The 17,834-nt window shown below is 39.7% G+C and overlaps 1 long non-coding RNA gene across 2 annotated transcripts; it reads right to left on the bottom strand.

Annotated features, from left to right (window-relative positions):
- Positions 1-2,450: 2,450 nt before the first annotated feature.
- LOC138886845 (uncharacterized) lies at positions 2,451-9,689 on the bottom strand. Of its 2 annotated transcripts, XR_011405766.1 has the most exons (4): positions 9,272-9,673; positions 7,464-7,534; positions 3,711-3,778; positions 2,451-2,744 (listed from the first exon to the last, which is right to left on the bottom strand). It is a non-coding gene; the product is annotated as an uncharacterized lncRNA (long non-coding RNA). The 2 variants fall into 2 exon arrangements; XR_011405765.1 differs by lacking the exon at positions 3,711-3,778 and having other exon boundaries at positions 9,272-9,689.
- Between the last annotated feature and the right edge of the window lie 8,145 nt (positions 9,690-17,834).

Here is a 17,834-nt window from a genome sequence, read left to right as displayed (position 1 = left end):
GGGTGAATGCCTGAACGACCCAATCGTCTACGACCGGAGGCAGATCCATCTGTTCCATTTGAAATATTGACACAAATTCCATGAACATCTCATTATCTCTTTTCTTTACCTTGAAAAGGTCTGACTTTCTAGTCTCGACTTTGATGGCCCCGGCGTGCGCTTTTATAAAGGCATTTGCAAGCATATAAAACGAGTCAATAAAATTAGGGGGTAAGTTGTGATACCATATCATAGTTCCTTTTGACAAGGTTTCTCCAAACTTAGTCAGCAGAACGGATTCGATCTCATCATCCTCCAAGTCGTTCCCCTTGATGGTGCACGTGTAGGAGGTCACATGTTCATTTGAATCAGTCGTTCCATTATACTTCGGGATTTCTGGCATACAAAACTTCTTAGGGATCGGCTTCGGAGCTGTGCTCAGAGGGAAAGGCTTTTGGGCAAACTTCCTGGAATCTAGGCCTTTCAGTATCAGTGGTGCTCCTGGGATTTGATCAACCTTGGAGTTATTGGTCGCCACTTTTTTATCGTTAGCTTTGATTCTCTTTTCTCCCGATTCTACCCGTTTCGTTAATTCCTCGAGCATCTTTATTATCTCTGGATTGGTCCCTGGTTCAACTTCACTCGGACTTTCTGTGACTGGTTCATTTCTGCGAGCGTTTTCCCGGGATGGTTTAGGCTCAACTCTATTGGGGGCGCAACTTTGGTTTTGCAACTAGGCTATCACTACCTGTTGAGCCTGTAACATTTTGAAGATCACCCGCATGTTGATCCCATCACCTTCACCGCCATGCGTATCTTGGCTACCGGTCTGGCCCCCCCGCGAACGCTATTTTTCGTATTAGTGGGCAAGTTAGCATCGATGGCCACATGGGAGTTGGCGTCGATTGGGTCTACAACCGGAGGCCCCGTTGGGATCAGCAGGGTGAACTTCGTTGTTAGGCACTATATTGGTGTTCTCGCCGTGGTGGCCAGATTTAGCATCAACGTTTAAATGAGCAAATTGAGAGTTTAACATCCTTAAGTTTTCCTAAAATTAAGATCTCAAAGAACAAGAGTAAAGCAGAGTGTGTTGTGAAAATTTGTATCAAATTACCACTATTATCTTTAGCCCCATGGTGGGCGCCAAACTGTTTACCCTAAAAAACGGATAACAATTAAATTTATAAGTGATTTTAAGGATATGCGGATTAATTCAATATAAATGATAAATTGCGTTAGATTAAAAAGATAAAGGACATGCTAAATTGTCAAACCAATTGTGGGGAGTGAACCCGAACTCGGTAACAACTTTAATGTAATGCGCGCCTTCGATCCCGGGCTCATAATAATGAAGAACTAATGAAAAGCAGTAAGAACTTTGAATATTAGATAAATAAGAATAAAATTGCTTTGGTGTGTATAAAATGATCCTAATGAATAGTCAGACTCCCCTTTATATAATAGGAGAATTTTGCCCTAAGTATAACTCTATAAAAGGTAAAATTTTCCGTTTTACTAATCATTGATCTTCTGCCAGTATGTGCGCTGTGAAATCCGGCTACGCACGGATATCATGGTCCGTTATTAGTCATTCTCGATTATCTGATAACATTCTCTGAAGTTTAGGGATTCGAATCGGACCTAGGGAATACGACCCTGATTACTCCGAAGGTGGGTGTTTTGCCCGGACCTCGATTCGAGGGGCTCCTTGTCTCGATTCCGGTTACTTACACTCACATCTCTGCTCCGTTTACTTCATCGATAATCACATACAAGGGACTCGGTTTCAACCGCATACATAAATCTAATCAAGTTAAGATATGCGTTTTGTGACATTACTGACCATAACATGGATAGGCCAACCATCTTCACTTGTATAGAAATGGTGCAACTTAACATCTTCAAGGTGTTCGTGCTCGCTGTCATTGTCGTCGCCGTTACTGCCTCAGCACAGGAAGTTGGAATGGCTTCGGCGCCATCCCCTGATGCGGGTGCTGGTTTCTCATTACCCGTTTCCGGTGCTTTGATTGGAACCTCATTGCTCTTCTCCCTGGTTGCTTTCTTCATGCAGTGATTTTATGATGTCCCTTTTAATGTTTTGAAAAAGAAAAATAGCAATTCATTGTTCATTATTTGGGTGACTTTCTTTGGCAGAATATTGCTAGTTGGTTATCTTACTTACTGAATATGCATTGTCATTCGACATTGAGATATTGTAAATCTTGTTACTTTAGTCACTGCCAAATTTAAATGTACTAGCCTTTCTAAGTATTAAGTTTGAGACTGTAAACAATATTCGTTTTCTTAGTTTATCCTTTTTTCTAGAGATAATACCTTAAACCTCGCCTAAATTATACAATATTTGTCAGTTGCCAACCTGTCACGACCCTAAACCCAGACTCGGTCGTGATGGCGCCTCTCGTGAAGACAAGGCCAGCCGACACTTCCCATTTCGGTATTTAACAGCTAAACAGTAAGAAACAGTCTAAGCATGATAAAATAATCCAAAGTTTAAGCAGATAACAACATAATTTGCGGAATACAACCCCACACAGCCCGATACCGGGGTGTCACTAGCCATGAACATCTAAACAATCCGGAATACTCAGAGAAATCTACAGAGTTTAATACAGTAACTAAGAACATGGAGAATAAGATGGGGAAGAATCTCCGGGCTGCGAATGCAGACAGCTACCTAGAGACTCCTCGGATCTGCCTGAGCTGGAAAGATCAGCACTCGGGAGCGGGACCAGATGCGCCTGAATCTGCACACAGGGTGCAGGGAGTAAAGTGAGTACTCCAACTCAGTGAGTAATAATCATAAATAAAGACTGAAAGCAGGAAATCACGCAATGCACAAAGCAAGCTATAATGAAGCAGTAAAACCATTAAAAATAGTGAATCAATAGAAATACAAATAATCATTTAGGTTCAGTTTTAAACTTTGGGAAATACCTTTTCAACAATTAAACAGATAATGACAGGTAATTCAAAAAGATAAACACATAAAGGTTCGCCTCTCAGGCACAGTGTCAACAAATCCGCCCCTCTGGCAATATCTCAGAACAATACCAGCCTCTCGGGCTACATCTCACGTCAGATAGGTACCCGCGCTCACTGGGGGTGTGCAGACTCATGGAGAGGCCCCTTACAGCCCAAGCGCAATATCAAGCCATCTCGTGGCATACATCACTAGGATCTCGGCCTCATATCAATCACGACACCTAGTGGCGTACATATCTCTGGCCCTCAGCCTCATAATCAATATCAAATGCTTCCTCACAACATAGTCCCTCGGCCTTACTCAGTCAAAATCCTCACAAGCCACTCGGGCAATAGTAAAACATGATTCTCGGCCCAAAATATCATTTAAAAGATCATTTAAGTGTTAAAACAGAGTAAACATGGCTGAGTACGAAAATAGTGAAATATATCAGGACTGAATTCAAGTATAAAGTCAAAACAATAAGAAAATATCAATAAAAGTCCTCGAAGGGTTCAAATAGTTGGCAAAAGCCCAAATATGGCATTCAGCCCAAATAATGATGATAGCAAATAGATTTCAGTCAAATACACAGTAAAATAGTCATTCGGGACGGACTAAGTCACAATCCCCAATAGTGCAGGATCCCACACTCGTCATTAAGTGTGTGTGTCACCTCAATATAGCACAACGATGTGCAAATCAGGGGTTTCATACCCTCAGAACATCATTTTCAATTATTACTCACCTCAAACCGGTCAAATCTCTAGCTCGCGACACCTTTGCCCCTCGAATCGGCCTCCACTTACGTCGAATCTATCCAAAATCAGAATCACAATATCAAAATATGCTAAGGGAACAAAGCCCAAGCGAAAATAATCAATATACGACACAAATCCCAAAATTACAAAAACCTGACCCCCGGGCCCACATCTTGGAATTCAATAATTTTTATATCAATATATTCCTTATCTCCCCACGAGTCCATACATATCAAAAGTTCTGAAATCCGACCTCAAATGGTCCTTCAAATCCTCAATCAAAGGTCTAAGTTTCCAAGCCGTAGTTCTTCAATTTTTTGCTTAATTTCCATGATTATTTAGGTGGAATTCACATTAGAATCGAGTTTTAAGTCCAAGAATATTACCTCGAAGTGATTCCTCTTGAATCCCTCTTCAATCCTCTTCAAAAAGCTCCAAAAACGATTAACAATGGAAGAAATAAATCCTAAAATCGCGGACAAGATGAGTATTTAAACATTCTGCCCAGGCCTGAAATCCTTCTTCGCGAACACAGTCTAAGTCTCGCGTTCGCGAAGCATAAATCACCTTTGACCAAAATTCCTCTTTCGCGATCGCATCATGCCACTCGTGAACGCGATGGTTCCACAACCTGACTCTTCGTGAACGCGCTCCCTCACCCGCAAACGCGATAAACAAAACACCTCAAACCCAGCTGGCCAATTTCCTCTATGCAAACGCGGAGCTTTCCTCGCGAATGCAATGAATCACTTCACAGTCCCTTCGCGAATGCGGAACCTTCCTCGCAAACTCGAAGGCTAAAATTTCAGCCTTCTCCAGCTAACCCTTCGCGATCACAGTTCCCCTCTCGCGAACGCGAAGGTCGTTTGTCTGCAACACTGAGCAACAGATTTCTGCAATTCCAAACTTCATGAAATGGGAACTCAGCCGAGGCCCCTGAGACTTCATCCAAACATGCCAACATATACCATAACCTCATTCAAACTTGTTCCAACCTTCAGAACACTGAAAACAACATCGAAACACCAAATTCGCATCAGATTCAAGCCTAAGAATTCGAAAATCTTCCAAATTACGCTTTTGATAAAAAATCCAACAAAACCACGTTCGAATGACTTGAAATTTTCACACTCATCCCAAATGACACAATGGAACTACTGCAACTCTCGGAATTCCATTCCGACCCATATATCAAAATCTCGCCTGCCAACCGAAAATCGCCAAAATAACCACTGCGCCAATTCAAGCCTAAATCTACTTCAAACCTCCAAAACGCATTTTGATCACGCTCTTAAGTCCCAAATCACCTACCGAAGCTATCCGAACAGTCAGAACTCACATCCGATACCTCTAACACATAAGTCAAAATCCGGTTGACTTTTCCAACTTAACCTTCCTCAAAAGAGACTAAGTGTCTCAAACCTTACCAAATTCTTTCCGAACCTTAACCAATCAACCCGATCACATGTAGAACCATTATACAAAGCAATAAGAAGCAGAAATAGGGAAAAATGGAGCAGCAACTTAGGAGACGACTGACCGGGTCGTCACACTACCTAAACTATCACATGTCCGAAAACCCCTGAACTATATACCCCTTCATAATAAAACTCCCTCGTCTCTTATATGGCATAATGTGTGTAACATTTCTCCCAAGAACATGCGAAAGCTAAAAACAACAATTAAAATGGCCCACCTGACAGTTTCTAATGGCTAATTAGCCCTTCTTTTTTAAAATTTATATTTTTTTTCTCTAGTTTTTCTTTATATTTCACCTTCCTTTCTCTTTTAATTTTTTTACCTCTTTTATACATTTTCACCTTTCTTCTCCATTTCTTCCTCTGAATTTAAGGCAGTCCAACGAGGCGGATCGGGATGGCATTTAACCGGGATGGTGAGGGGCAATGGCGAAGCCAGAAAATTGAATAAAGGTATTTAAATTTTGAACACCCATTTCTAGTGGGCTATGTAAAGGTGTTCAAAGTTTATTTTTAATCAATAACAAGTAATCTTTTACCTTATACATAGTATAATTTTTCGGCAAATAGTGGTTAGTTGACCACCCTTGGGCCAACAAAGCTTTGCCCCTAGTGGCGGGGCGGGCCTAAACGGGACGGGATAAACGGGACAAAATTGTCACGACCCAAAATCCACTAAGGATCGTAATGGCGCCGGACACCACTGCCGGGCAAGCCAACACCAAATAGCTAGTAATTTCTCGTTTTAATTTTTGAAATCATCCCTTTTTAAAATATTAAACAATTAATAAAGAATTTCACTGAATAAATAATGATGTCTTTAACAAATTTTGACACTAAATAATCCCGTTGACATCCCAAACCCCGGTGTCACAAGTGGATGAGCAATTTCTAGGAAACAATGTAATACCATAACTGTCCGGAATATAAATTGGACAGAGAAAAAAATACAATACAGTACTCTGAAGGAGACTCTACCGACTACGGGTCGCCTCGAGAGGTGTAGCTCACCTAAGTCTCCGTATCAAACATGCCGTTGCGCCTGACTAGGCCAATAATCATACATGTGTCTGTGCAACAAAAATGAATAACAAGTGTAGTATGAGTACAAAAATAACGTGTACCCAGTAAGTATCCCGTCTAATCTCGAAGAAGTAGTGACGATAGGTCGACTTCAACACTTACTAGTGGTCCAATGATTTCAAATACAGAAAAGAAATGAATAAATATGAAGCAGAGTAAGCATATGAAATAAAGATGTATAAAATACATGGTACAATTGTCTTCTTTACAATTATACTCAATCTCCCAACTAGCATGTTCCCTCCGTAACCGGAGCATATATATAAAGGTATAGTGACTATCATAAAATGGTTGTAACAATTCAATTCAGGGAAAGATCCTCAGATACCATGGCTTCTAGCCAAATGTTACGCACGAGTTCCATAAGAGTGATCTATATATATATATATATATATATATATATATATATATATATATATATATATATATATATATATGAAAATGTCGAGGCGTACAGCCCGATCCAACATAAGAATAAAATGTGCACTGCCGAGGGTTGAACGGCGTGAACCATAGATGCATCTATTAACCTGCTGAGGCGAACGACCCGTTCCCATGAGAGTGTGGTACATAAATCCTGCCGAGGCGAATGGCCCGATCCCATAAGAGTAGTAAAAGGGAATACCCCTCTCGCGAATCATACGTGCGACGCGGTAAAATATAAATTTAAGGAATCACCCCGCTCGCGGATCATACTTGCGACGTGGTAAAATATAAATTTGCCATTGAAATCATATCTCTTTCTTGATTCTTTTCAAAGTAAGGAAAATTCAACTTGTAGGTTTTTAAAGAAATTTTCCCCGCTCGCGAAAAATACATGCGACGCGGTTACAAATAGATTTCTTAAGCTATTATAATATTCCTACAATCCTTTTCAAAAATACGAAGTTTAAATGAAAACTTTTAAGATCTCAAATTCCTCAATTTCAACTCTTTTCAAGATATTTACTAAGAAAGCTCAATCTCGCTTCTTCTCAAGGCAAACAATAAACATAAATCAACAATAATATCAATAAGGCATGGTATAAACCTAAAACTACTCGGACATAGGCATAGCTAGTAGCTACGTACGGACTCTCGTCACCTCATGCGTACGTAGCCCCCACAAATAGAGGTGCATATTAATTTAGTTTACCTATGGGGTTAATTATCTCTTACAAGGTTAGAAAAGAGACTTACCTTGCTCTGAAGTTCCATAACCGACTTCCAAGCTCTTCCGACGACTCAAACTGATGCACAACACTACGAAACTAGCCAATAATTATGCAAACCCATTAATTTATGCTCAATTACTCATAATAATACAATTTATAACAATTCCTAACCCCGGTCGAAAAGTGTCACACCTCCTTTTTTACCACCCGAGAGGGGATATAAGAGAGTTTTTCCAATTAAAGTGACAATAATCGAAATGAGATTATTTATTTATTTTAGAATCGCCACTTGGGATATTTATAGTGGTGTCCCAAGTCACCGGTTTATTTTAAATCCCAAATCAAGGAAAATTGACTTTATTTAAAAGTCTACGGAACCAGAAATTCTAGATAAGGAATTTTGTTAACCTGGGAGAAGGTGTTAGGCATTCTCGGGTTCCGTGGTTCTAGCACGGTCGCTTAACTATTAATAATTAGTCTAATTATCTGACTTATTACATATTTAAACCTCTTGTGCCTTTTAAACTTTATAAACGATTTTAATTATTTTTTAGAATTATTCTGGAACAAGTTACGATTGTCGTACATTTGTTTGTTTGATACACACTGCGAATCATGCCACGAGAACCGTACCCACGATCTACAACATGTTTAAATTATTAAAGATTAAATTATTGCTGGGTCACATAAATGTACTCTCGGATTTCAGTAATTAAACGTCACGACTACGTCACGGGAACCGTATCCGTAGCTATGATAATTATTTAATTAATGCGCCTAAAGCAAACTATGAAAGTTCAAGGCATTTTCTATACTAATTTTGTATTTATGTGAGCGCCATAGATTATAGGATTTTTATTTGTGTATGGCACACCCCAAATTATTTTATTTTTTTCGAAGAAAAGATTGGTATTTCACTAAGGCAAACTAAAGGCACTTCTACTTTAATCTAATTTTAAATTAGGTATCACAACCACGTTACGGGAACCGTACCCATAGTTGTAATAATTTAATTGCGTGCCTAAAGCAAACTACAGATGTTCATATTTACTTTCTAAAATTAATTTGAGGTCATGTGACAAGCTCAAAAATTTATAGACATGACTTGTGGGTAAATGCTCAAAGATTAAGGATACATATTACTAACAAACGGTGCTCCTGGAATTGATTACTTAGAAGATAATACAAAATAAAATAGCAATTAACCAGAAAGTCTACATATATAACATAGTGTTAAGCTCAACTCATCTTCTCGGTTATTGATTTGCTATATAAAAGCATTGGGAAAAGTAAAAAAAGCAAAGGAGAATAACCAAAATCATAGAGCTTTTTAGCTTTGCTTTCATAGAGAAAAGAATTATGCTTCATTCAACTTCAGCAAAATTGAGGCAGCCCTGGGGTCTTGCGCAATAAGACCCCCTGCTCAAAATTTACCACCAAAGCAAAGTACAAGCAGAAAAACAAATTGGATTATAAAATTCTAAAATCAATATTCTCTTCTTCCTTTAAAAAGGAAACATCAACAGAATCGAAGGAAGGAATCCGATTTCCAAAAAAAACTGGAAAAATAGCAAACCCACCATTTTTTACAAAGAAATCGGCGTGTCCTTCCACAAGAGAAATCGAAAAAACTCAGCATTCAAATACAGAGAACAAAAATTTCAGGCACATTAATCAAAAATCATTCTTCTGATTCAGTGTTGTCCAATAATACCTTACAATTACACAACCCATCAATTTTTAGATTCCACAAAATTTAGCATATTCATAGAATGAGCCCTCAAATATTCATTCATAATCAAATAAGAGGACCATAGGAATAGGAAGACGTACCTAAACAATCCAGAATAGTTGTAAATGGCCAATTAAAAAAATCTAGGATGCGGAATGGAGCTCAGCTACTCAACAAGCTATCAAACTAGAACTTAGGGCCCAGATAAAGGATGGAATTGAAAACGGAACTCAGCAGCACATCTTCAACGGAAAACTCAGCAACAACAAGCCAACCAATTCGAACCTCAAATTCTAGCTTCCTTTTGATTTTTGTTTGAAACCATTTTTCGGATTCGAACTTTTAATATGTTTGTGTATTTTCGTGTGTATGAGATTGGATGTGGAAATCTGATCGTTCTTGTTGAGAAATGGAGAGGGGTATGTCGTTGATAGAGTCCAGGAGAAGAGTCAGCTTTCGTCTCTTTTTAGAGGAGAAAATGGAGCGCCATTTTTTTAGCTTCTTCAGGGTGTGGTCCTTAATCATCTGATGTTGTCTTCTTTCTATATATAAGTTTTATTAAAGGGTAAGGGGTTTGGGTAGGTTAGAGTAATGAGCTTGGGCTAAAGGATCAGACTTGGGTTAATTAATTCGGATCAATTTAAGGATTGACCCAATTTTGAATAAATAAGACCAAACATTTTTTCCTATTTTCTTCTATTTATTTTTACCTTTTTCTTTTCTTTAATTAATTAAAACCCTAAATTAAGCTATTTTTTTGTAGAAAATAAAATTCTTTATTTATTAAAACAACTAATTAACTTAAAACTAAGTAAAAATACTAATTTCTAAAGACTAAAAGTTAAATATGTAAAAATGACTATTTTTGTAATTTTTTCCTTAATAATGCAATTAACTCAATGTAATTTATTCCTAAATGCAAATTGAACCTAGGATGGCATAAAAATAAAAATATGACAATTTTATGATTTTTTCTATAATTTTCAAATATTAAAAATGCATGAAATGTAACTGATTAAAGAAAACATTCCTAAAAATCAATTAAAATTATTTTTGGTCCATTTTTAGGAGTTATTTTCATGTAGGGCAAAAATTAGGTGCTCACGGCTGCCCCTCTTTGCTTAAAAATATGAAGAGTTTTCGGGCAAAGATAAAGTGAGCAATTACGAGCAATTTTTGCCCGTTTGAAACTCCATTTGGAAGCATTTTGTAAAAGTTTGACCGAACCTTGCTTCGGAGGTGCCTACATATCCTTGACTATAAAAGAATCAGGTCGGTATAGTTCTGGAAGTTTTGGTAGCTGGGACTTCCGAGAAACTGTGATTTCACTGTTGTTGTTGATGTTTCTGCTTGTTGAACTCCTTATTACACCAAAATGAAAAATAAAAAGCTAAACTAGCTAAGCCTATCAACTACGAGTTACAAGATTCCTATCTATAAATCTTCTGAAGCTTGATCTTGAGTCTTGGCTAGTTCTTCTTGCAGACTCTGATCTGAATCTTGATGCTCGTTAGCTGCAACTGCTGATTCATTCTTCTTCAGCTTTTTGGATCAAGGCGGAACATGCAAAGCTTGTGACTTCAATCATATCTTGAGCAGTCCGCCTCTTTTCTCCGCTTCTATACTTAGAGTTCAACTTCTTTTCTTGTTCTTATTTTCTTTTATTTGGGTTGAGACTTCTTCTTTTGGTCATCTCAAACCTTGTACCTCATGGTAGAAACCTGTTCAGGCACCAAAGCGAACAAATGAATGAAATATTCTGTCACAGTTTTTACTAGGAAAATTTCGTGAGTTATTGTAACAAAAATCTAAACTATTTCTTTATTGAAAGCAATTAAAATCAGGATTGTGTATTCCTGAGAAAAAGAGATTATGGAGTGGAGACCCTATATATAAAAGGCAATCAAATAGGGATCGGACGCCCAAAGTTGGGAAAATTACCAGGTTATGCTGGAAAAATGACCGGGTTATGCCGGAAAGGTCATCGGGTTATGCCGGGGAAGTCATCGGGTTATGCCGGAAAACAAAAAGGTCCTCGGGTTATGGCAGAGAGGTCCACGGGTTATGCCGGAAAAGTTATCAGGTTATGCCGGAAAAAGAAAAAGGTCCTCGGGTTATGCCGGGGAGGTCTACAGGTTATGCCGGGAAGGTCCACGGGTTATGCTAGAAAAGAAAAAGCTCCTCAGATTATGCCGGGGAGGTCTACGGGTTATGCCGAAAAAATCATCGGGTTATGCCGGAAAAGAAAAAAGTCCTCGAATTATGCCGGAGAGGTCCACGAGTTATGCCGGAAAAGTCATCGGGTTATGCCGGAAAATAAAAAGGTCCTCGAGTTATGTCGGGGAGGTCCACGGGTTATGCCGGAAAAGTCATCAGGTTATGCCGGAAAACAAAAAGGTCGTCGGGTTATGCCGGGGAGGTCCATTGGGTTATGCCAGAAAAGTCATCGGGTTATGCCGGAAAAGAAAAACGTTCTCGGGTTATGCCAGGGAAGTCCACGGGTTATGCCGGAAAAAGTCATCGGGTTATGCCGGAAAAAGGAAAAGGTCCTCGGATTATGCCGAGGAGGTCCATGGGTTATGCCAGGAAAGTCATCGCATTATGCCGGAAAAGAAAAAGGTCCTCAGGTTATGCTGGGGAGGTCTACGGGTTATGCCGGGAAAGTCATCGGGTTATGCCGGAAAAGAAAAAGGTCCTCGGGTTAAGCCGAGGAGGTCCACGAGTTATGTTGGGAAAATCATCGGGTTATGCCGAAAAAGAAAAAGGTCCTCAGGTTATGCTGGGGTGGTCCACGGGTTATGCCGGAAAAGAAGAGGGTCCTCGGGTTATGCCGGGGAGGTCCACGGGTTATGCCGGGAATGGTCATCGGGTTATGCCGGAAAAAGAAAAATGTCCTCGGGTTATGCCGGGGAGGTCCACAGATTATGCTGTGAAAGGTCATCGGGTTATGACAGAAAAGAAAAAGGTCCTCGGGTTATGCCGGGAGGTCCACAGGTTATGCCGGGAAAGGTCATCGGGTTATAACCCGAGGAGATCCACGGGTTATGCCGGGAAAGGTCATCGAGTTATACCGGAAAAAGAAAAAGGTCCTCGGGTTTTGCCGGAGAGGTCCACGGGTTATGCCGGAAAAAGTCATCAGGTTATGCTGGAAAAGAAAAGGGTCCTCGGGTTATGCTGGGGAGGTCCACGGGTTATGCCGGGAAAGGTCATCAGGTTATGCCGGAAAAAGAAAAATGTCCTCGGGTTATGCCGGGGAGGTCCACGGATTATGCCAGAAAAGGCCATCGGGTTATGCCGGAAAAGAAAAAGGTCCTCGGATTATGCCGGGTATAATTAGGGAATGGGACCCTATGTTGAAAAAGATTACCAGGTTATGCTGGCATCGAGTAGGGACTGGACCCTAATGTAATGATTACCAGGTTATGCTGGCATCAGCTAGGGAGTGGGACCTTATGCTACCGTGTGGGACCTTTTTCATCATTTTTCTTCTTCTCTCTTTTTTTTATATTTATTTTTTATTTCAGAAAAATGAGTAAAATGCTGGAAAGAATTTGGAAGAAACTTCCCTTTCGGATTGATTATTGCTGCAAAGCTATTTCTAGCCCTTGTGCAGTTTCTTTTTGGTTGCACCTGCTTCTTGCAAAGTTGCTTTGTATTACACCTGTTTCCTGTTTCCTGTTTTCTAACAAAGAACAATTGTTAGTTTGAAACGGTGGTTGGTTTTGTGGCCTTGACGGTTTCAATCACTTAATCTCGACCTAGCTTCTTTGATGAAGGCTTCAACTACAACTGTTTGTTCCCTGAGGACCGATTTCATTTCAGGCCCTGGAGAACCTTTGGTTTTTCCAGACTTTGCCATGAGGGTTGGTCACGTGGGACTTCAGCTTTCAACTTTATTTTGCCTTTGTGGGCCTTTTCCTTCTGACTTGTTGCCTGTTCTTCTTTTATTTTGCTCCTCAAACTTTGTCGCAACGGCTAGTCGTATGGGACTTAACCTTTTCCAACTTTATTTCGCATTCATAGGCCTTTCGTTTTTAGATTCTTTCTTCCAACTTCATTTTCTGAGCATTGGGGTACCTTGATTTTTCAAACCTTTGCTAAGACGGTTAGCCACATGGGACTCAAGCTTTTTAACTTCATTTTGCCTTTGTAGGCATTTGAATTTGATTTCCTTTCTTTTCAGGAGTTTTTCAATTTCAAAACATCAGCCGCCATGGCCGGTCAAGGTCGACTTGATGCCCCCGACGAGGCTGGGTACCTTTTTGCATATTAGCTTGTATCAAATGAGAACCCTGTAAATCAGTCTTACCATCCTTTCTTTGACTTAGTTTCATAACAGAGTTGGGCCGAAAGGGATTCAAAAAAAACAAAAAATGGAATAGAGAATGAGTTTAAAACAAGAAGTGTCCCTTTTGGGGAAAGAAAAGAAAGACTTATCTGGAGTACATGCAGACTTCAATGAACATGACATGTCATTTGTACTGGATGCCTAATCTGTGTAAGCTGTCCGAGTCTTAGAAATTCATCACAACTTTTGCCTCAAATTCGAGAAATCTTGCCAGGACTCTGTCGATGCCGATGACTGTGAGGATCCTCTTTTCGATCAGGGGCTCCCTTTGCGGGTTTTCACATGCTGACCTCTCTCATTTCTCTTCTCACCGTCGCGTTATAGTTCTCTTTGCGAGTTTTCACTAACAAGACTCTCTCATTTTTATTTCTCTTTGCTTACCATCGCCGCACGGTGCCCGTGTGGATTTTCACCAATAAGACTCTCTTATTTTATTTCTCTCATTTGGATTGTATCAAATCCAAGTAGTTGCATTCTCCGATCCTTGAACATTCTCACCGATTGATCAGAAGGACTTGGACAGGATTTGGGGTAAAAAGAATTTGGATTGAATTACAACTTGGAACCTTTCAGGCAAAACCATCGCCGAACCATTGTAACTCCTGCCCCAATTTTACTTTTGGGGGAATTTGAATTTTTATTTTGGTGTGACTGAACCCAAGTGAGAGGCTGCCTACGTATCCTTTCGGAATCAAGTCGAACGTAGTTCAGGGACCTTTTTTCTTTTGTTTTTCTGTTTTGTTTTGTTTTCTCTTTCTTTTTCCTCTCTTTTTTTCATCATTTTTTTTCATTTCATTTTCTTTGTCTTTTCTCCCCCCCCCCTCCTTTGTATCTTTCTTTTCTTCTATTTTCTTTTCATCCTCATTTTTTTATTTTCATTTTTCATTTCATTTTTTCAATCAATTTTTTTTCATAACACTTTCAGGTTCCAAAGAGGGTTATCAAAAAATAGTCACCGGCTCAAAGGGTTGAATATTTGGATACTAAGAAAGAAAGTCTTCTTCATCCCAACCGGAGATCATTAGTATTGTATAAAAGATCCAACATATTACCTTTTTCTGCATTTGCATGGATAGTTGTTTCAGGGACATTTCTTCGATGTGTCCCACGTACAACGCTATCTTTTGGCAGTACTCTTGTTACCATGTATGGACCTTTCCAATCTGGTACCAATTTTCCTTCAACTGTTCCAACTCTTTGTTTTATTTCTTTAAACTTATCTTCATTGCAATCTGATTCTTGATTCATTATTTCAAAGTCTGATAGCGTTTCAGGATCTGGGCATGAAGTCCGCAAGCATGTCATGCTATTGAAATCTGCATTTAATAGAACTGAAAAGAGAATAAGAAAAATGACAAAATTAAGAAAAGAGACATCCCTGGAAGAATTTCATTTGATTTTTTTTTTTTGAAGATAGAAGGGTTTACATCATAAAGTAAAACAATAAAGTAAAATATCCGGATCACACCCTGAGATAATTCAGACGCAGAAAGGATAGCAAGACTGGCTGCCAAGACTCCCGTCTGATGGGGAACTTTCAGGCTTGGCGACCGTCTTTCGGCTTTTCTTCTGTTTCGGCAATGGCTGCAATAGCCTTTAGTGCCGGATAAAATTCCTCATCTTTACAAATCATTCAGACTATTGGCCCAGTGTTATGAGCAGGCAACAAATTCTTCATCCCAAAAAGCGATTCTTTCAGCTTCAATCAAGTCTTCTACTGCCCTTTTAAGGGTCCAATGGTCCTCTGTACTATGTCCCACTGCTCCAGAGTGGTATTCACATCTAGCATCAGCTCAGTGCGATGGGGACTCGGTGTTCGGCCGGTTTGGGGCCACTAGCTGCAATAGATTTAGCCTGATTAGCCTTTGGAACAAGCTTGAATACGAATAGGGGTGAACTAATTCTTTCTGAAAGGATCTCTTGGGCGAGGATTGTATTGGGGATCATTTGGTTGAGGATTATATGGAGCTTGGTAAGGATGGGTATTTCTGGGAGGTGGAGCTCGGTTTCATGGATAATGTTGTGGCCGCTGGTAAGGTTGCGCGTTCATCACCGCATAAGGAGGTGATGCCATGACATAAGCAACATCTTGAATGGGATAATAATGTTGAGGGACCTCAGGAAGCATATATGATTAGCTGAATGACCTGCGGGCCCCGCTCGAGCTGGAAGCCATCATGGCTCCTTATTCTCTCTCATTTCCATTTATCAAACCCTCTGAACCATTTTGAACACCTGGTGATGTGTCTTTAAAAGCAGCATGACTCAAGATTCGACCCTTTTTAGCCCACTTTCTACCATCTCCCCAATTTTGATAGCCTCAACAAATGGCTTTCCCACAACGGACATCATGTTCTGGAAGTAGTCCGCCTCTTGGGCCTGTAGAAAGACCATGACCATTTTAATTTCATCAATTGGAGGCTTTACCCTGGCAGCTTGCTCACGCCATTTGACAGCATATTCACGGAAGTTTTCCGCATTTTTCTTTTTTAAATTGGACAAAGTGTTTCTGTCAGGAGTGATATCCACATTATACTAGAATTAGCGGACAAAATCTCGGGCCATATCGTCCCACACGTGCCAAAGCGTAATTTATTGATCCGTATACCACTCAGAAATGATTCCTGTAAGGCTTTCCCCAAAATAGGCCATTAACAGCTCCTCTTTTCCACCAGCACCCCTCAACTGGATACAATATTGTTTCAGATGAGCGACCGGGTCTCCATGCCCGTTGTACTTTCAAATTTTGACATCTTGAAGCCAACTGGCAAGTGGACATGGGGAAACATACAGAGGTCAGAGTATGAGACACCCTTTTGGCCACTCAGACCTTGCATATTTTTCAGGCTTTGTTCCAGGCTCTTCATCTTCCGAGCCATTTCCTCTTGCTCGGGATTCTTAACAACCTTTTCTTGCTCCACCGAGAGATCATATTACGAAGGTTGAGTGAAAGAGTATGTGGTCACATATGTTATTTCTGATTGAAGCTGTGGACCCTGAAAGGTGAACATTGGAGGCTCAATATACGGCCGTGGTAAAGTTGGTTGTGCTCTGGTGTAGACTGGTGCTGCAGAGAACAATATTGGAGGTGCCCTGGAAACTGGCACCTGGGGGCGAACCACAGAAGGCATGCCAGGAACATTGGATAGCATTGGAAGGTGCCCGCATGGGATGAGCGGGTTGGGCACAGGGGTGTTGGTAACCTCACCAGACCTAGGGATCAACTCAGGGAGCCCAGGGATTGCACTTGACGGTTCCCTACCATTAGACCAGGCGTCCCACATTTCCAATAAGCGGAGACGCAACATCCTATTCTCTTTAGCAAATGCTGATTCTGGTTGTGGAATAGCCCTTGCCAGACTATCCTCAGGACCTATGATTGGTAGGTTGCTTGCGAAGGCCATCTCTGCCGTTGGATCTTGTGAAAGAGGGGAGGCTAGACTGCCAACAACACCAACCACCACAACCTGGCTAGTTTGCACACCCAACAAGCTTGTTAGTTTTGAGACATTTAACATATAGGAAATCGCACGTTAAGATGCAATGTACCTAACAGTTAAACGCTTCTACTATGTGTTTGAACGGTTGCATGTTTCATCCCGGCCTTACCTAACTCTTTCAGTATGTACCTCTTTCCTTTTATTTCTGCCTCTCTTTAATCACTCTTGATTTTTTTTCTTCATTTCATTTCTGTTGCTCTTTTATTTTTTGGCACTCTCTTTTTCTCTTTTTGTTTGTCACTCTTTTATTTCTTGTCCCTCTCTTTTTTTCCTTTTTTTTCCACTCAATTTTTCTTTCTCTCTTTTTTATTCAACTTATTTTTCACTCGATTTTATTTTATAGCTATGATCGAATACGATGGGGATTGCCTACGTATCATGATGCCGCACGAATCAGATCTTGCATAGTTCGGGAAGATCGAAAATGGAGTAAATAAGCTAACCTTTATTTTTGTTGGATTTTTTGAAAGAAATGCTTTAAATGAAGAAAGGAAATATATTTTTTGGATTTTTGTTTTGTTTATGAAAGAAAAACGTCTAAAAAAAATTCATTTGCTCTTGATTTGAACTTTGGGAATTTTAAAAATAAAAATAAAATATTTTTGTTTGAATTTTAAATTGTTTTATCTTTTCCTAAAAAAGAAAGAAAATATTTTTGGCTTTTGGATGTTGCCGCTTAATCTTCGAAAGAGAGACTTTTAAGAAAATGTTTTGGATTTCTAAGTTTTTATTTATTTACAAAAGTACTTCAAAAGAAGAGTGAAAAAATTTTTGGACTTCAATTTTTCAATTTTTTTTTGACGTTTACGAAAGAAA

The sequence above is a fragment of the Nicotiana sylvestris genome, chromosome 3, assembly GCF_000393655.2.
Source record: "Nicotiana sylvestris chromosome 3, ASM39365v2, whole genome shotgun sequence".
Classification (NCBI taxonomy): Eukaryota; Viridiplantae; Streptophyta; class Magnoliopsida; order Solanales; family Solanaceae; genus Nicotiana; species Nicotiana sylvestris.
The sequence above is the reverse complement of the archived record's forward strand: the minus strand, read 5'-3'. Positions and strand labels throughout refer to the sequence as shown.